The following is a 16,121-nucleotide window of genomic DNA, read 5'->3' as shown; positions in this document are numbered from 1 at the left end:
CAGGGTGAGGCGGAGAATGCCTTTATGTGATCTGGACCCTGACCCTCCTTCCTGTGTCCTGTATCACTCCTCCAATCGCCTGCTACGTGGCAGCCTTGCTGACATTCTTGCTGTATCTTCAACATATCACTCTTGCTACTGACTTAGGCCTTTGTACTTGCTGTTTCCTCTGTTGGGGACACTTCTACCCACCGGTCTTCTTCACGTGGTTAGCTTTTGCTCATCGTTTAGGTCTGCTCAGATGTCACCTCTTGAACACCGTAATTTAATGTCTATCCCCACTCGACCAAACCCTGCCATGGTAGGTTCTGTTCCCTTACCCTACTTCCTTTATCTCACAGTACTTAGTCCAATTATTGGTTTTCTTGTTTATTATCCTTCTCCTCCACAGGAATGTAAGAATGGGGACAGGGACTTTGTTGTGTTCACCAAGGGCTGCATCACAAATAGGAGCTCAAGAAGTATTTGTTGAATGAATAAATGGTTGGTAAATATGGCACAGACAGGGATTACTACAAAAGGTTAGGAAAGGAGACCATCAGTGGGATCCAGCACGTAGGGGAAGGCTTCCTGGAGGAGGTGTGACATGGGCTGCTTTGCAAGTTTGTGCAGCCCTCACCCCTTCAGCTAAGGTGGCCCCAAATGGAGCAGGGCTGTGGCCTCCTCTGAAGCCTGAATGTACCTGGGGGCACCTCTTGTAGATTAGAGCCAGCTGTGGACTTTAATATTCAATAGGGTGGAGAGCAGAGCTGGAGGGCTCAGGGGTCTAAGATGTGTGACTGAAGAGAGGAGCCAGGAAAGAGAGGCGACTGGGAGAAAAGCAGGAGCAGGAAGGAGAAACCTAGGCTCCAGTTGGTTCAGATCAGGAGCAGAGCTCAGTATGGAGGGAGGGAGGGGTCTGGGACGGAAGAAAAGCCATCTCCAGGGAACATCTCTGGGTAGCTCATCCTGAAGGGCTGATAGCAGTTCCTGGAGAAGGAACTGGGGGTTCTTCTAAGTTTTCCAGGAGCCAAGTGAGACAACTGTGAGTTGGACTTGGGCCATTAGAAAGGCCAGCAAAGGGTAAAATCAGACCTTTCACGTAGCCAGGCAGAGGCTGTGTCCTGAATAGACATACTGACCCATATCTAGTTGGTATTACATGAGATAATTATGCAAATGTGGTTCCAGGATAGTCTTGATTTCAAGCACTCTGAGCCATTGCCAAACATTGGTCCTGGGCTTCAGTTTAGAAAGCAATTCCCATAATGCCACACGTGACAATGTGTAGTCCACGTGCAGCACATGCCAGCTGATGAGTGGGTGCCCCCCACCGCCCCAGGTCAGCCCCCCCGTGCCACCTCACGATAGGATGTAAATGTCCAGTTCTTGAGGAGGGTTGGGTTCACATCATGGATTATTTTTCCAAGGTCTCAGGATCCCAGAGTTTGTAGATCATGGAGCCCCCATGGGAGGGGAATGCCTCGTCCCAGGTGCATAGCTCCACTCATCCCAACATCTCCTCCAAGTGACACGTATGGTCAGGGTCTGTGCCCTCACGGCCACCTCAGAACACTTACTCACAACTCTGGTTCATTTTGCTGCCTGGATACTTCTGAGGATATCACTATAGGGGATTAGCTGACCAACACCCTATTTTATTAGTCTGTTAATGTAGCTTTAGAGTAATACACCTCAGATGTAGACAGCTTACTCCAACCTACCAAAAATATCATCATGAACATTTACAAGGTCTAAAGAATGATATAATGGTGGTGAAATTCAGATGCGTTACATTACCCCAATGTCTAATTTAGCCCTGACTCAGTCCATAGAAATATGGATTTCCCCACAGACGTAGTCTCATAGCTGCCTGGGCCCCATGTGCCTCATAGAGCTAAGGTGATGAGTCTGTCTGTCACACATCCTTGAAAGCCATAAAACACCCCTGAACTAACCATCTCTTTGCTGCGTCCTCAGAGAGCCGCTGACACTCACTTTGACGTTTTGGTCACAAAACCTGTCTGCCACTTGTCACTGGATCCCCCTTCCATCATTAGGTCTCCTTGGTATATAGAGATTTGATGCTCTCAAACTTCTACTCCATCAAAGGCTGATCTTTGACCCTTCGTTCATACTAAGAAATACATGGCCGACAAAGGCTCAGACAGGTGCTTATCCCAGGGGCAAACGCTCTCAGCAGCCATCAAATTCCCTTGGTCAGAAGGCAGTGAACCACTCAGAGGCAACAGAGCAAGCAAAAGGCTAGCCCTGGTCCTTCCTTCCTACTGACTGTGTGACTTTACATATATTATAAAAACTCCCTTTGATTCTCAGTTTCCTAACTGTAACATTGGAATAATAATAATAATAATACCTCCTTTATAAAGCAGTGGTTAAATGAGAGCATATATGTAACAGCACAGTACTTGGCACATAAAAAGCTGTAACGGCAGCTATTTGCTATTCGTTATTAAAATCTTGGAAAGTAAAATTTCAGACATCACTCAATGACTCATGGAAATATTTTGGAGCTTAAGGTCTTTGTGAAGTGAGAGGGAAAGGGAATGGAGTTTAAAATGCTGGGAGGAAATCCCTAGCAGAGGAAGGCAGAAGTTCAACGTCACGGTATCCCTGTGATTACCGTTCAATTGTGGGGTAAGCCTCAGTTAAGTCATCTGTCAAATGGCAGTTATAATAAGGTTGATCTGATGATTAAATATAATAATGCCTATGGATGGTTAACATAGCACCACGCACCTAAGCCTTGAAAAGTTTAGGGTTCTTGTTGTCATGGTTGTTATCACAACCTGTCTTCCCCATGCCAGGTCCTCTTGCAACTCTAGAAAGTGCAACCTAGCTTCCTAAGCACTATTCCAGGATTTAGGCTGGAGCACCTCTCCCCGACCCACAAGGGCCTGTCCCTGTCGCAGAGCATTTACAGCCAGCTAAGAATTACTCCCACAGATTTCTGGGATCCACTCCTTGCTGCCTCCATGTGGCTTTGTCATGTGGAAAGGCAATGTCATGCTACGCACAGACAGGGGACAGCTCCTTTCCTTTCTTACAAGGGGTTTGGTGGTAGTCTCACCTCGCTCTCACCTCTCATTCCTGGGATGGTCACAAACGCGAGAGAATCATGGCCCTTGAAATGAATTTATGCAGCAACAGGTAAAAGGAAAAGGGGCCCAGAACTTAGCTTTTGCCATTGGTCTTGCCAGAAAGTGCTGGACTGGGACAGAAAAGCAATCCCAGAGAGAAGGGTCCTCTAGCTTCCTTGGACTCAAGGAGAAGTAAATTGTAGGTTGCCTGATTTGTGATCAAAGCTACCGAAATTTATAAAATGTTCTGAGGATGTTTCTGCCCATGTGCTCCTAAGTAAACCTATAAAAATGGAGGAATATTTTGGTTCCAACAAAACTGGTGATTAGGACTGACTCCTACTGCCAAGGTGAGGTCTGTCTTAAACCTAACTATTCAGCAGGTGTCACTGGCTTCTCACTGCACTGTTCTGGGCTTTAGCAGGATATAAGGACGTTTAAGACTTGGACCTGCCCACAAGGGACTTAGGAACTGACCGGCAGTTCTTACTTCATTTTAATTCCAATGAAGCCTTTAGCCTTTTGGGAAAAAGAATCACTGGGATGAATCTAATACCACAGGGCTGGCTGTCAGATGGATTCTTCTATGACCCGGTGGCCTTGGACATGAAAAGGAAATGAAAACATTTCATTATGAGATTTTCTTCCCCCCCTTCCGCATGTTTCCGCCGTCTGCCCCGCCTACCCTCCACACCACACATACACATGCACACACACACACACACACACGCACACACACGCACAGGCACTTATAACCAGACGCACATATACACACATACATACACCCACACACCCCACATGAAAAAGTGAAGACATTGCTGAAGCAGCTGCAAACATTCAAAAATTGCATTACCTTCCTGACTCAAGTATCCATAGAATCTTAGCATTGAAAGAATCATGCGAAATCATTCAGTCTTTATATAGAGATATAGATACAAATTTTGAAAAAGAAGGAAAAAAAGCCAAAAAGGTAGCAGGTGAAGTGCCTTGTCCAAAATCAGGGTCATCGACCAAGCCCAGCTCAGGTCTCAGGTCATTTCTCTTTTTCACTCTTTCATCAGCTATTTCACAAGCACCGATTTTGTGCCAGGAGCCGTGCCAGGCATCCTTGATACAAGGTAGACAAAAACTGTACAGAGTTCCTCCCTCACAAGGCTTACAGACTAGCTGGGAAGACAGTGGCGAGAATCACACAAAGGAATGGGCGGTTTCCACTCTGAGAAGTGCTCCATGTGAGAGATCCACATGCCATTGGAGAGGGGGTCCTAGGAGGGCAGGGATGGTTCCTGGAGGAAGGCATGATTCATTTAGAGCGGAAAGGTAGGCAGGAGAAGGAGAGATGCTCCCCAGATGAAGGGAAGTCTCCCGTCCTCACCCAGGAAGATATTTCCGACACTGGTGTGCTGAGGCGGGCTCCGACAGGCTCTCACCTGATCCTCCGCGAGCTTCTCTTCCCAACTCCACACTCAGTGAGGTCGCACTGGTAGCTTGAAATTAGCCACGGTGGGAGTATTTACACCCCAGAAAGCAGCAGATGCTACAAATCAAGGTCCATCCCACTTTGGAGAACCGCCTTTACCAACACACCATGGGCTCCAACTACGTTCTACCTGCTTCCTGCTGTGGACAGCACAGACCCTGCCCTTTAAGCCAAATGCCTGTCCCCTTCCTGCAGAGACTCTTCCAAGAGCCTATTCCCAGAAAGGCACTGTCAACAAGTGACTGGGGCCTTGGGGCTGTTTATGTCACACCCTGGGCCATCTGGCTTCTAAGAAAGAGCCCGTTCTTGTGGTCTTCGTCAGCCCCTTGCCATCTAATGATATTTATCAACCACCTCTATGAGACACTTGGTCAGGCAGATCTCCGGTCAGGCTTTGACCCCTCAGGAATTCGGGGCCTGGCTGAGGCTGCTAGGCTGACATTGTTCTTCCTTAATATAACTCGGGCTGCTCGGGGCACAAGAACCAGGGGCTGAACGCTCAGCTGAGGGCACGAGATCAGGACGTGGCACCACTGCTGTTTTTGCCAGTCTGTTTCTAGGCACAGGAAACACCAGGTGAGCACAGGTCAGAGTTCACAATATAGATGATCTGGTCAAGTTTTAAAAACAACTGATTCTACTATCCTTGCACCTTCGCTGTCCTCCCAGTTTTCTAAAGGGATCTGCCAAGAGAAAGAGTGAGTGTTGAATTCTTACAAAGACTGACAGGAAGCAAAGCAGGTGGACATGGCAGAGGTGGTGCTTTACAGTGGAAGTACCTTTGTTTCCAGGGCGTGTGTGCACCTGTGTGTGGGTGTGTGTGTTTCTGTGTGTCTGCGTGGTGTCTGCTGTGCACACAGAATATGGGCTCTGGATGATGGTGCAGGTGCAGATGAGGCAGTCAGCAGGGCTGTGAGATGGAGAATCTTGGAGGAAAAGACCAGCCATGGGGTCTGGGTGGGAAAAGAAGCTGGACACTCTAGATGATTCCCTCTGATCAGCTCCCAGCTTCCGGATGGGAGCCCGTGATGCTCACACTTGGCTCACCCTGGGGAAGGCACCCGCTGTGCTATGGAAACTCAACCATTTACTAGCTTAACCTCTCATCAGATTTAAAGGCCGGGTGACACCAACCAGCAAGTCTCCCAGCCAGGATTTTCAGTTAGAGCCAGGCATGAGTATGCAGGGAATAATTTAGGGGGTCCTGTGAAGCCACCCAACGTTATCTGCCCATAGCACACTCTGGGCACCACCCCTTAGGTGGACTGTGGGTCTCCTGATGGCTTCCCTTAAAAGCAAAACCCAAATGATCAGGGCAGCATTACTAACACCTACTCCTGAATTAGGTTCTCAGATTATCAAACTGCACATGCAGGGTGGCAGTGGATGCACTGAGGGACAGAGGCTGCCCAAAGGGGATGTGGGGGGAAGACCAGCAGGTGGGCCGCCAGGGTGGTAGGACATGGTGATGCCGCAGCAGTTGCTGTTTGTAGGTGCTCTGTATTTAGAGCACAGAGGAGATGATGAAAGAGAGAGGGTGGCTGGAGGTCACAGATGTGCCAAAGGAGGTTGGCACAGGTGAGCTGCCCACAGTAATGCAGACGAGAGGCGGGTGGATGTGAAGACAGCCCCCGGCTGCTGTGCAGAGAAGCTACATCCCCTTGCTGTTCCTCTGCTGACACTGCCTTGGAGTCCAAGGGTACCTACTGACCCTTCTGGCAATGCGCCATAATTCCAGGGTCCTGACCCAGATCCCGTGAGTCAGTGAGGCAGTCGAGACGGCAGCCCTGTCCAGCCATCCGTAGAGGGACTGTGGGCGGTCCCCATTCTCCACAGGAGTTGTGCAGGTTGTGTCCTGTATCGGGTATCCGGCCGAGGGGGTGAGTGGGAGCTCTGCTGATGGAAGGGCACCTTCCACTAATTCACACAAAGGCTCCACGGGATCTGGCTGCAGCCTGCCCCTGGGAAGCCCCCCTGGGTCCTGGAACAGAGGCCACGAGAGAGGATGGGAAGCCCAGAGAAGGGGGAAGTTGTGTACCGTGGGGCCAGGGGAGGGGCAGCCTTTGTGGGAGGGAAAGGTGAAGACTGATGCTGCCCGCTTACCATCTCCTAGAGCAGCACAGGGTTATCTGTTTACTCCACCGAAAGCCACACGGTCTGAAGATCAAGGGACGTTTTCTTTATTAACAGTGAAATAACTCACGAGTTTATGTTATCATGTGCATTGTCTAAATATTGTTAAAGAAAACATCTTATTGCCAATAATTACCCAAACATTTCAGTGACACGGGACTCCTGCCAGCGGCAGGGATGGGATTCCAGTTCAACAGTGAGAGCCAAGCGTTTACTTTGCCGCACACAGTCACTTGACTGGGGTCTCCTGACTGCGGCTCTACTCAGTGGAAGCTCTTTATCAGTCCCAGGTGAAGAGAGCTCGGATAAAGTGCGAATTATTCTCTGTGGTCAGATCCCAAAGTATGTGGGTGACAAACACAGCGGCATCGTTTCCTTGAGTGAGTCCTGTTTTCCATATGTGGGAGGAATTCCAGACTTGAGAAGTCTGCATCCAGACTTCATAGATTTTTTTGTTTCTAATTGAGACAACACGACTAACCATAAAGAACAATACCAGCCTGGCTTCTAAGCTCCGAAAGGCTCTGGGTCAAAACTTGACCTCCACAGGGATTGGACAGGCTCCAACAGCAACTACTCTCTTTGGTTGTCAAGCCGGACCACAGGCTCCACAAGAGCAACTTTCTGTTGGCTTGTGGAGTGTGGAGACAGAGCAGATGTGTCTGCCTGCTAATGCACTGTGGGATGGAGTTGCTCTCTGGGCTTATTGAAATCAGATGCCCAGCCCTCAGAGCTGCCCTGCAAACACATGGTGGCTCCACGCAAGCGTCATCACATTGGAAAATTACAAGAGCCATGACTCCACCTACTCACCCCCGTACAAGGCTCCATTTTTACCAACTGGGCAAGAGAAAGGCCTTCCCTCCTCCATTACCCGCTCCGAGGGGCCAGGCCCATGTCAAAATAAAGTACTTCTAGATAGCTAAAGTGGTATGAAAATTTGAGTACCAAAGACAATGCTGCAGGATGTGACCAAAATGTTAACATTGGTTATCTCTGAGTAGTGGGATTGGAATAAAAAGCATGATGGCATATCGGGAATTGTGCATACTTGTTTGAGAAAATTACACTCAATCCCCAAATAATATTCAACTTGTTACAAACAAATCCTGAGGTTATGGGGAAATCTCTTCTCTTAATATGCAATGTCATTTGAGAAAAATACATCTTAAAATGCTAGTTAGTTAATAAACTATTTCAGTTGCCCTAAGATTTAAAAGTTTAATCAAAATTGTATTGACTCTCTTTGAGATTTTCTAGGTTAAAATTACGTAATCTGAGTAAAACATTGTTAGAGTGAGTTTGTTTGTTGGTTGTTTGATTTTTGAGATTTACCTAAGCAAATATATATACTCTGGTTTCCTCCTCTGTACAAAAACCAAACAACTCTACTCATAGAGCTATTACGAGCATTAAGTGAGATAATCCATTTAAAGTATTTACCACAATAGCTGGCACATGTAAGATATCTGATAAATTTTAGCTATCATTAGCCATATATATATATATATATATATATATATATATATATAAAATTTTCTTTTAAAGATGACACCAAGATTTGCAAAAAAAAAAAAAAAGAAAGAAAGAAATAGGTAGGCAATGAGCAGATATCAACTGTTTTCTTTTTTGAATTTATCTGAGATACATGAGTGTGAAACAAATATCTAGGGCCCAACTCAAGTCTTCCAGCCTCCATCAGGTCTTAGATCTCATCCCAGTTACTCCTATGAATAATGCATAATTTGGTGAGGCAGAAATTTAGGACTGAAAGGAGTCTTAGAGATAATTGGTCCAGACCATTTTACAGATGTAAAATGAGCCCAGATGTGTGATGACTTACCGGATGTCACTAACAAAGACCAGACCAGACCCTAGGCCCCTGACTGTTTCCTGACTGTTTGTGCATCTCTTTTCACTCTGACAGATGGCTTCTTGGTTTCTCTAGTGGTTGATGTGTAAGGATACTGACTCCCCACTGGTGCCCTATACTACTCATAATATCACCCAGCACGTAGCATAGCCCTGGAGGTATAGCAGGTATTTGATAAATGGTTTGCTCAATGCAACTCAACAGCAAGTTTGCAGCCTCTGATATGCCAGGTGTATGCTGGACAGTATAACGGATAGGAAGCTAAATAAGACAGAGTGACTGCTTTTGAGAAGCTTCCTGAGACTGACCAGGGAAGGCACAGAAGGGGATGAGGGGGAGGGGGGTCTCAGAGCAGGAAGACTTGTTTAATTTCATCTACAGAAAAATGAAGGTCAGAAATTGAATCACGTAATAAACCTCAGTGAGTTAGTTCTCCGGGCTCCTTATCCCAGACAAACTCCAAATCTCAGTATTTCCAAAATTTACATTTACGGCTCTTGACCTCTCTCCTTTACCTCCAGATTTCCATATTAACCGCTTACTTGCACTCTTGTCCAATAGGGATCTCAAATTTACCATGTCCATACCAAACTCTTGATTTTGCCCTTGAAATCTGCTCCTTCCCTGGTGTTCTCTATCACAGGAAATCACAGCTCCATCCTGCTGCATGCTAAAGCCTTGGAGTCATTCTTGATTCTCCTCTTCCTCACTCCTCCATACCACAGTCCATTCGGGAATCCTGTTCACTCTGTTCCTTCAGTAGATCCTACTCACGGTGTCTTCCCACTGCCATGACAGCCCTGACCATTACCACCTCCTGCTGGATTATTACAGGGGCCGCCTCACTGATCTTCCTGCTTCTACTCTTGGTCCCCATTGTGCAAGCTCAGCCGGAGTGCTCCTTTTAGAATATATCAAATCAGGTCACTTTCCTGCCCAAAGCCTTCTAATGGCTTCTTCTCTCCTTCAGAATAAAGTCCGAAGCCCTCACCAAGGTCCATAATGCCCTAAAAGAGCTGTCCCAGTTGCCTCTCAGATCCCATCTTCTGCCGCTCTCCCCAGGGATCACTCTGCCCCAGCCGCAGGGGAATGTTTGCTCTCTTCAGCCGAACACGTTCCTGCCTCAGGACCTTTACACCGGCCATCCTCTCTGCCTAGAAGGTTTCTCCCACATTCCTGCATAGCTCTCTGCCACACTTTATTCAGATCTCTGTAAACATCACCTCATCAGAAAGACCTTCCTGTCACAAACTAGCACGTCCCCAATTTGTAATTCCCAAACCCTTATCATGCTGTTTTTTTCTAGCAGTTATCACCAAATGACATTTTGTTGGTTATTTGTCCTTTATTTTCTGTCCATATCCACTAGAATTTAAGGTCCTTTAAAGCAGGGAACTTTTTCACCTTGTCCACTACTGTACCCCCATATCTAAAATAGGGCCTTGGCAGGTAGTAGGTTCTCTACGTATTTGCTAAACGAGTGAATTAACAATATGCTGTCATTCTGTGTTTCAGTTTAGCCGTTTGTGTACTTATCTCATTACTCCAACTAGACCAGTCCTATTCCCCTCTGTAATTCCTGCAATCCCTAGCATGGGGTACCTGCACGGAACAGGTGCTCATCGAATGTGTGTTGAATTAAACTGAACAACTGCTAAGCACTACCCACAAATTATGTGACTTAAATCCAGTTCATGTCATCTGTAAGGGGCGCTGTGCCCAGAGGGTTTGTTAATCTTTCTGAGAGATGGTCCCAGTGTTTCTTTATAACTTAGGCAGCAACTCTGGGGAGACAGAGCAGCACAAATGGAGCTTTGTGTGCTGGAGAAAACAGAGGTGCAGTCACAGCAGAGCGAGCGTCCCAAGCCAAGCTCTGGGAAAAGCAACAGAGGCAAATGTGACCAGAGGGCTGACTGGCCCAGAGCCACCAAGGTCAAGGGTCTGTCTTAGAGGGGAAGGGTATACCATACATCCTCCACAGAACCATGTAGACAAACCTTGGTGAGTCAGACACACCAGGATTTTGGCTCCTGTCTGATTCTGCTACACTTCTACAGGACTTGACAACTTTGTTCCTCAACTTGGGAACTGCATCCATTTGTTTGTGGTATGACCCAGGGTCTTTCTGCAGTGTCATCCTCTGGACCCATGCCCCCAAGCCCTGATACAGATGAGGATGTACTATCATGAGGCCCATTCCCAACAACCCGCTCCTTTGGAAGGAATCCAGGTACAAAATTCAAGGCTATACATTGGGCTAGAACATGACACAATGTACTAGGAATCATTTTACAAATTTATCTTAAAAGCAAAGCTACTTGCAGAAAGGGATTTAACTCTGCCTTCAACTGTAACCTCAGGCTCAGATGTTTAAACAGAAATAATTCACAAAATGTGTCACTGTCTGCTTGTATTTTCTCCCAATGGCAATAGAATATTACTCAACTCCCCAATTCACCATCAATTATTTTTAAACTGCTTTGTCTTTTAATAAAAACCCTTTGGGATCTGGAAGACTTGTTTCAAAAGTTGATTAGAAAAGGAAAAACAACTGTACATTTGAAAGATATATTAAAGTTAAAAAAAGAAACTTTTAATAAGGTAAAGAAACAACATAATAGGCATTTTTGCTTTTACCTTTTTAGTGGATTGGTGCCCATACGTGATCCTTATAATTGGAAACTATGTAAGGAAACCCACCAAAATCAAAGCAAGTGCAAATTTACACAAAACAAACAGCAGCTGTCCCAGATCATCTAGGGCTCTGGGGCCAGCAGTCTGCTGAGAATTTATCAAGCCCAGTTGAGCAGTTCAGGGCAAAAGACATTAAAAAAAATAAAAGTACAAGCCCACTGGGAATATTAAGAAAAGACTCATCCAAAATTTTAAAAAATGTCCGTCCAAGGCTTAAGCCATTACATCAGGCCAAGCAGGACACTCTAAACCGGAGAGGCAAAGAGGCCACTTATGAGAACTGCTCAAGGACAGCATAAAATGTATTCCGGTCTTTCCTTCACACAGCTTGGTTTAGAGGGACAGGACTTCTTTTTTCCTCTCTCTTGAAAATCCCCAAATCACAGTTTTATGGGCTCCATTATACTGTGTTCGAAGCACTGATCAATCCAAGAAATGATTTTCTTTGGATAATTTAAATTAACTAGTCTCAAAGCGAATTTCTTGGTGTACTGATTCAAATTTATGTCACCAAATCTTCAGTAAAAAATGTTTCCATGATCAAATAAGTTTGACCTCAGATAAGTGAATCCTTCTAGAGATTCCCAATGCATACTAGCACATGGAAAGCTCTGATTAAAGAAAGCTGTTTCTAACCCAACAATTCCCAAATGCATTTGACCATGGAACCCCTGTTTTATCAAATCTCTTTTGACATCCCAGGGGTGGGAAACACTGATTTTAGACGTTCCTGTGATTTCAAGGCCAAGATCAAGGTCCACTTCCTGTTGAGATCATTCATTCACTTATTAAATGGACATTAATTTGTTGGCTTCTACAAACCAGGCTCTGTCTAGACACCAAGAAGAAAGTGTCAAGGTCCCTGCACTCTTGGTAGCTGTCAGTGTAATGGGAGAGGCAAACACGTGAAAAAATATCAACAATTCCATGCGATTGAGGCTTCTCTGAACCCCGTCTTTGCTAACAGTCCGTACAACACAATTTAGAACCCAAGTTATTCACTAAATATTTCCTGTGCTCTTGTCTCATCTCCTCCCCTATACTGTTTATTACTTGAGGGTTAAGCTTGTGCTTTATGCTTGTCTAGTATTCTCTCTGATACTGAGCATGGAATTGGACACATAGTAGGTCATCCAGGGAATACTACTTGATTGATTAAAGACTAAACTAGATGACCCCTGAGTCCTTTTTAGTTTTGCAGAGTTTCTAAGAGTTTTTCTCAAATATCGGTACAATCCTATGCCTGCAAAATTATGGTGAACCACAAAAGCATTGAATAATTCATTAGCTTTAGTTATCCAGGGGCTGTCTTGATGCCATAGAAGTAACAAAATTAATGGCCCTCCTGGAGCTGGCCCTCCAAATAGGCAAGGAACAGCAAACCAAAGCAATTTACTGTGCTTACAGACATAGCTTAAGTGTTAAATCTTAGTGATTGACCTTGTTATCAGAGAACAGCCAAGTTTCTGATTTTACATGTGGGAATCCTGAGGCTCAGAAGAATGTTCAGCTATTCACTGTAGAATTTAATACAGATTAGGGTTAGCCACAATTGGTAACACTAGGGGAGTTGTTAATTTCTTGCTGGCAATTTCACTGTAAACTCCCTTCATAAATTTCAGATTTGAACTTGGCATTGTCATCTAGATGCACATTTATTTGATTTACCTATGCTGAGTGGTTCCTCGTCACACGATCAGTAAGCAGACAGCACCTCAGATACTTTATGTATTTGAGAATTGTTCAGAAGCACAGAAACTTAATGTCACAAGTGAATAAGGAAGTGAATGTAGTGGGGATAAGTTACATTGGGTTCTATTATGACAGGGCAAGGTTTCTCAACCTCAACACCATTAACGTTTCAGCCCAGATGATTCTTTATTGTGGCAGGTGGTCCCAAACGCTATGGGATGGTAGCAACATCTATGGCCTTTACCTGTGAGATGCCAGTAGCAATTCCCCACTCCACTGTGACACCAGAAATGTCTCCAGATGTTGCCAAATATCTCCTGGGGTGGGGTTTGGGGTCACAATCACCCCTGCTTGAGAACCACTGATTACAAAAGAACCCCTGGTGATTAAAGTCAGTGCCAGACTTTTTTTTTTTTTTTTTCATTTTGTGGATTATCTGTTAGTATGTGCCCAGAGCATGGAAATCAATGCTTACTGTGCTTTAGAACTAGATAATTCCTTTTTTCTAGCCTGTGTGGCCTGGGACAAATTACCTAACCTCTCAGAGTCTCAGTTCCCTTGTCTGTCTGGGACGTGCAAGTGAGCCACACACTAATAAGCCTCTAGTGTTATTCCTGGAGAGGGGCAGGCATGTGTTCAATGTTCGTGCTACCCTCCTCCCAACCTTCCTACCCCTCTTCCCCCCAGCCCCCTTCCCCCAAGCCTGGGGTGAACACAACCAAATAATATGCCCTACAAATAGCTTGGTGGTTTCTTTACAATTTTTTCCTTCCATAGAACAGGTAATCAGGAGCTGCCATTAAAACCAAACCTTATGTGAGCTTTGGGGGAACAGAACCGCCTAAGTCCACAATAGATGAAGGAGAATCCGAGTTCCCAACTATTTGCATATGTATCCAAGAACTTCCAAGCATAGACAGCGTGTCCACAGACATAGAAACCATCCATCAGTTTCTTATTCTGTGTTCAATGCAGTACAACTGTAGCTTGAGTAAACAAAGAGGCTGCTCACAGACTGAGCATGTCCCCCACCTGCAGCCACCCAAAGTCAAAAAATAAACCTGGTGGCTTAGTCAGCAACACCGACTGCTCCTCTGCAGAATGCAGAAGCCCAGGCTCGGCACCTTGAGGGGAACATGAACACAGAAACAAATCTGGTATCACCTGAAACCTGAAGGGTTTACAGAAAGAACATAAGGAAAGGTTTATGGACCTTATTTTCATTATAAAGGCATCATAATGACATTATGAACCATTTGGAAAATGGGGGAGAAGGGAAGGAGATACCCAAAGTTCTAACACTCAGTACAACTGTTTTCATTTTAGATATTTACTTCCAGGCCTGGTTCCTGTGCGTGTGTGATTTCCCTTGGCTGCAATGATCTCATACATGGTCTTCCCTAACCCGTCCCCCCACTGCCATTCCACACTAGATTATAAGCATTTATCCTTGTTCTTACTGCCTTCACAGTTTTCATATTTAATGACTACACAGAAGTTCTAGAAAAAGATTTTCTGCCGAGTAACTAATGAACTATCCCACTATTGAAGAACCTTGGCTTCTGATTTTGCAATTATAAATAATTGAGGGAAAAAAAGCCATGAGTATAGCTCTTTCCTTCTTAGGATTATTTTTGTGGGATAAAATCTCAAAAGTGGGATTAATAGGTGAAATCTATGGACATTTCTACAGTTTTAAATATACAATTGTCAAACTTTTAAAATATGTTATTCTGATTGTAAAAGCTCTTTGTGGCTCATTGCAAAATATTTAGAAAATACAGAGAAGTATAAAGAATAAAACATGGGACTTCCCTGGTGGTCCAGTGGTTAAAACACCGTGCTTCCATTGCAGGGGGGCACGGGTTCGATCCCTGGTCCGGGAACTAAGATCCCCCATGCCACAAAAAAGAATAAAACACACTCACCCATAATCCTTTAACTTGACTACTGCTAACATTTGCTGTATTTCCCTTCAGTCTTTTTTCCCTGTGTTCACCTTTAATATCTGCATCTATCTAAAATTTGTTTTATTTTAATATTATCCACCTGCTGTTAAAGACTATCTACCTGTCCTCCAGCAGGGCTGTGTTCTAAAGTCAATGTATAAGAGAGCAGTGAAGTGTAGCCAAATTTACCTTCAAAAACCCCTTAGGAAGTCTCCATGCTGAAGTATAACAATGGCTCTCAATAAGTTTAACCAGCTGGTTTTTCCTCCAGTATGGGAACAGACTGCTCTTTCTTCAGTGGAGCACCGGATGTAGCTGGCTTGCAAAGAGGCCATATTGTTTAAAACAGACGAATCTTTCAGACCAAATCTGCCCGGGCTCACAGAAGGAGAGGTGGATGGGAACTGACACTGATGGAAGAATTGTATCCCCACCTCCTGTGCTGGTTTGGTGGGATTACAGAAAGACTCACTCTCACTATTCACATGGTTATTCATTTTCTCTCTTTCTCTCCTTTCCTTCCTTCCTTCTTCCCTCCTTTTCTCCCTCCCTCCTTTTATTTGTTCTAATTGCTGATAATTTACACAAGCTTAATACTCTTATAATGAGAGGCTATTACATTTATTCAGCCTGAATTGAACATGGCTCGTGACAGGGAATTCTACCTCAGCTGGCAGCCGTTTCCCTTTGCTGGATATCGTTGGCAACCTAGTGTTGAGGTAGGACCCGCTTCTCTTCCATTTCTGTGCTTTCGTCCCGGTTGTGTCTCCTGGAACGATGGAGGGCATCTCTTCTCCCCTCCCTGTGGAAGCTTTCCTGAATTTGTGACATCGTACTTCAACCATTTTTATTATGGGGTGGTTTCCAGATGCCCCACCCTCCTGGTTTGCCTTTAACGTTTGCCTCACTGAGAAGAGAAGGATCGTGGGTCTTGGGCAGAGCCCGTGGTTTCCCTCAGCTCCTTCACTGACTGGCTGAGCAGCAGTAACAGGGGAATGGCAGTGCCACAAACGGAGTGGCGGAAGCACACCTCCAAGACAGCCTCTCTGCAGCTCCAGCCCCAGCAGCTTGCATCTCAGATTTGTGGATGACACCTGGTGAAGCAGCGATGCGAGCCCAATGTGAAATCCAAGTACATCATCATTTATCTGTGTTTGTATTTGGTTAGGGGTTTTATTAATGACAGAGGTTTTTTTTTTTTTTTTTTTTTTTTTTTTTTG

The 16,121-nt window shown here is 45.1% G+C and overlaps 1 protein-coding gene across 2 annotated transcripts in view; it reads left to right on the top strand.

The window, feature by feature from the left end:
- Window positions 1-16,121, top strand: part of NGF (nerve growth factor) — a 50,467-nt gene that overhangs the window by 11,935 nt on the left and 22,411 nt on the right. Inside the window, exon 1 of one of the 2 annotated variants that reach the window (XM_027090969.1) lies at window positions 14,790-16,033. The exons of the other annotated variant lie outside the window; for it this stretch is intronic. The gene's annotated coding sequence lies outside the window, so the exon portion shown is untranslated. Of the gene's footprint in view, window positions 1-14,789; window positions 16,034-16,121 lie in introns of those variants that run through there. 2 annotated transcript variants of the gene reach the window in all.

Source organism: Aethalodelphis obliquidens, unplaced genomic scaffold (genome assembly GCF_003676395.1).
Source record: "Aethalodelphis obliquidens isolate GAN/ISIS:26980383/991018 unplaced genomic scaffold, ASM367639v1 scaffold70, whole genome shotgun sequence".
Taxonomy (NCBI): Eukaryota; Metazoa; Chordata; class Mammalia; order Artiodactyla; family Delphinidae; genus Aethalodelphis; species Aethalodelphis obliquidens.
This window is presented reverse-complemented; position numbering and strand designations above follow the sequence as displayed.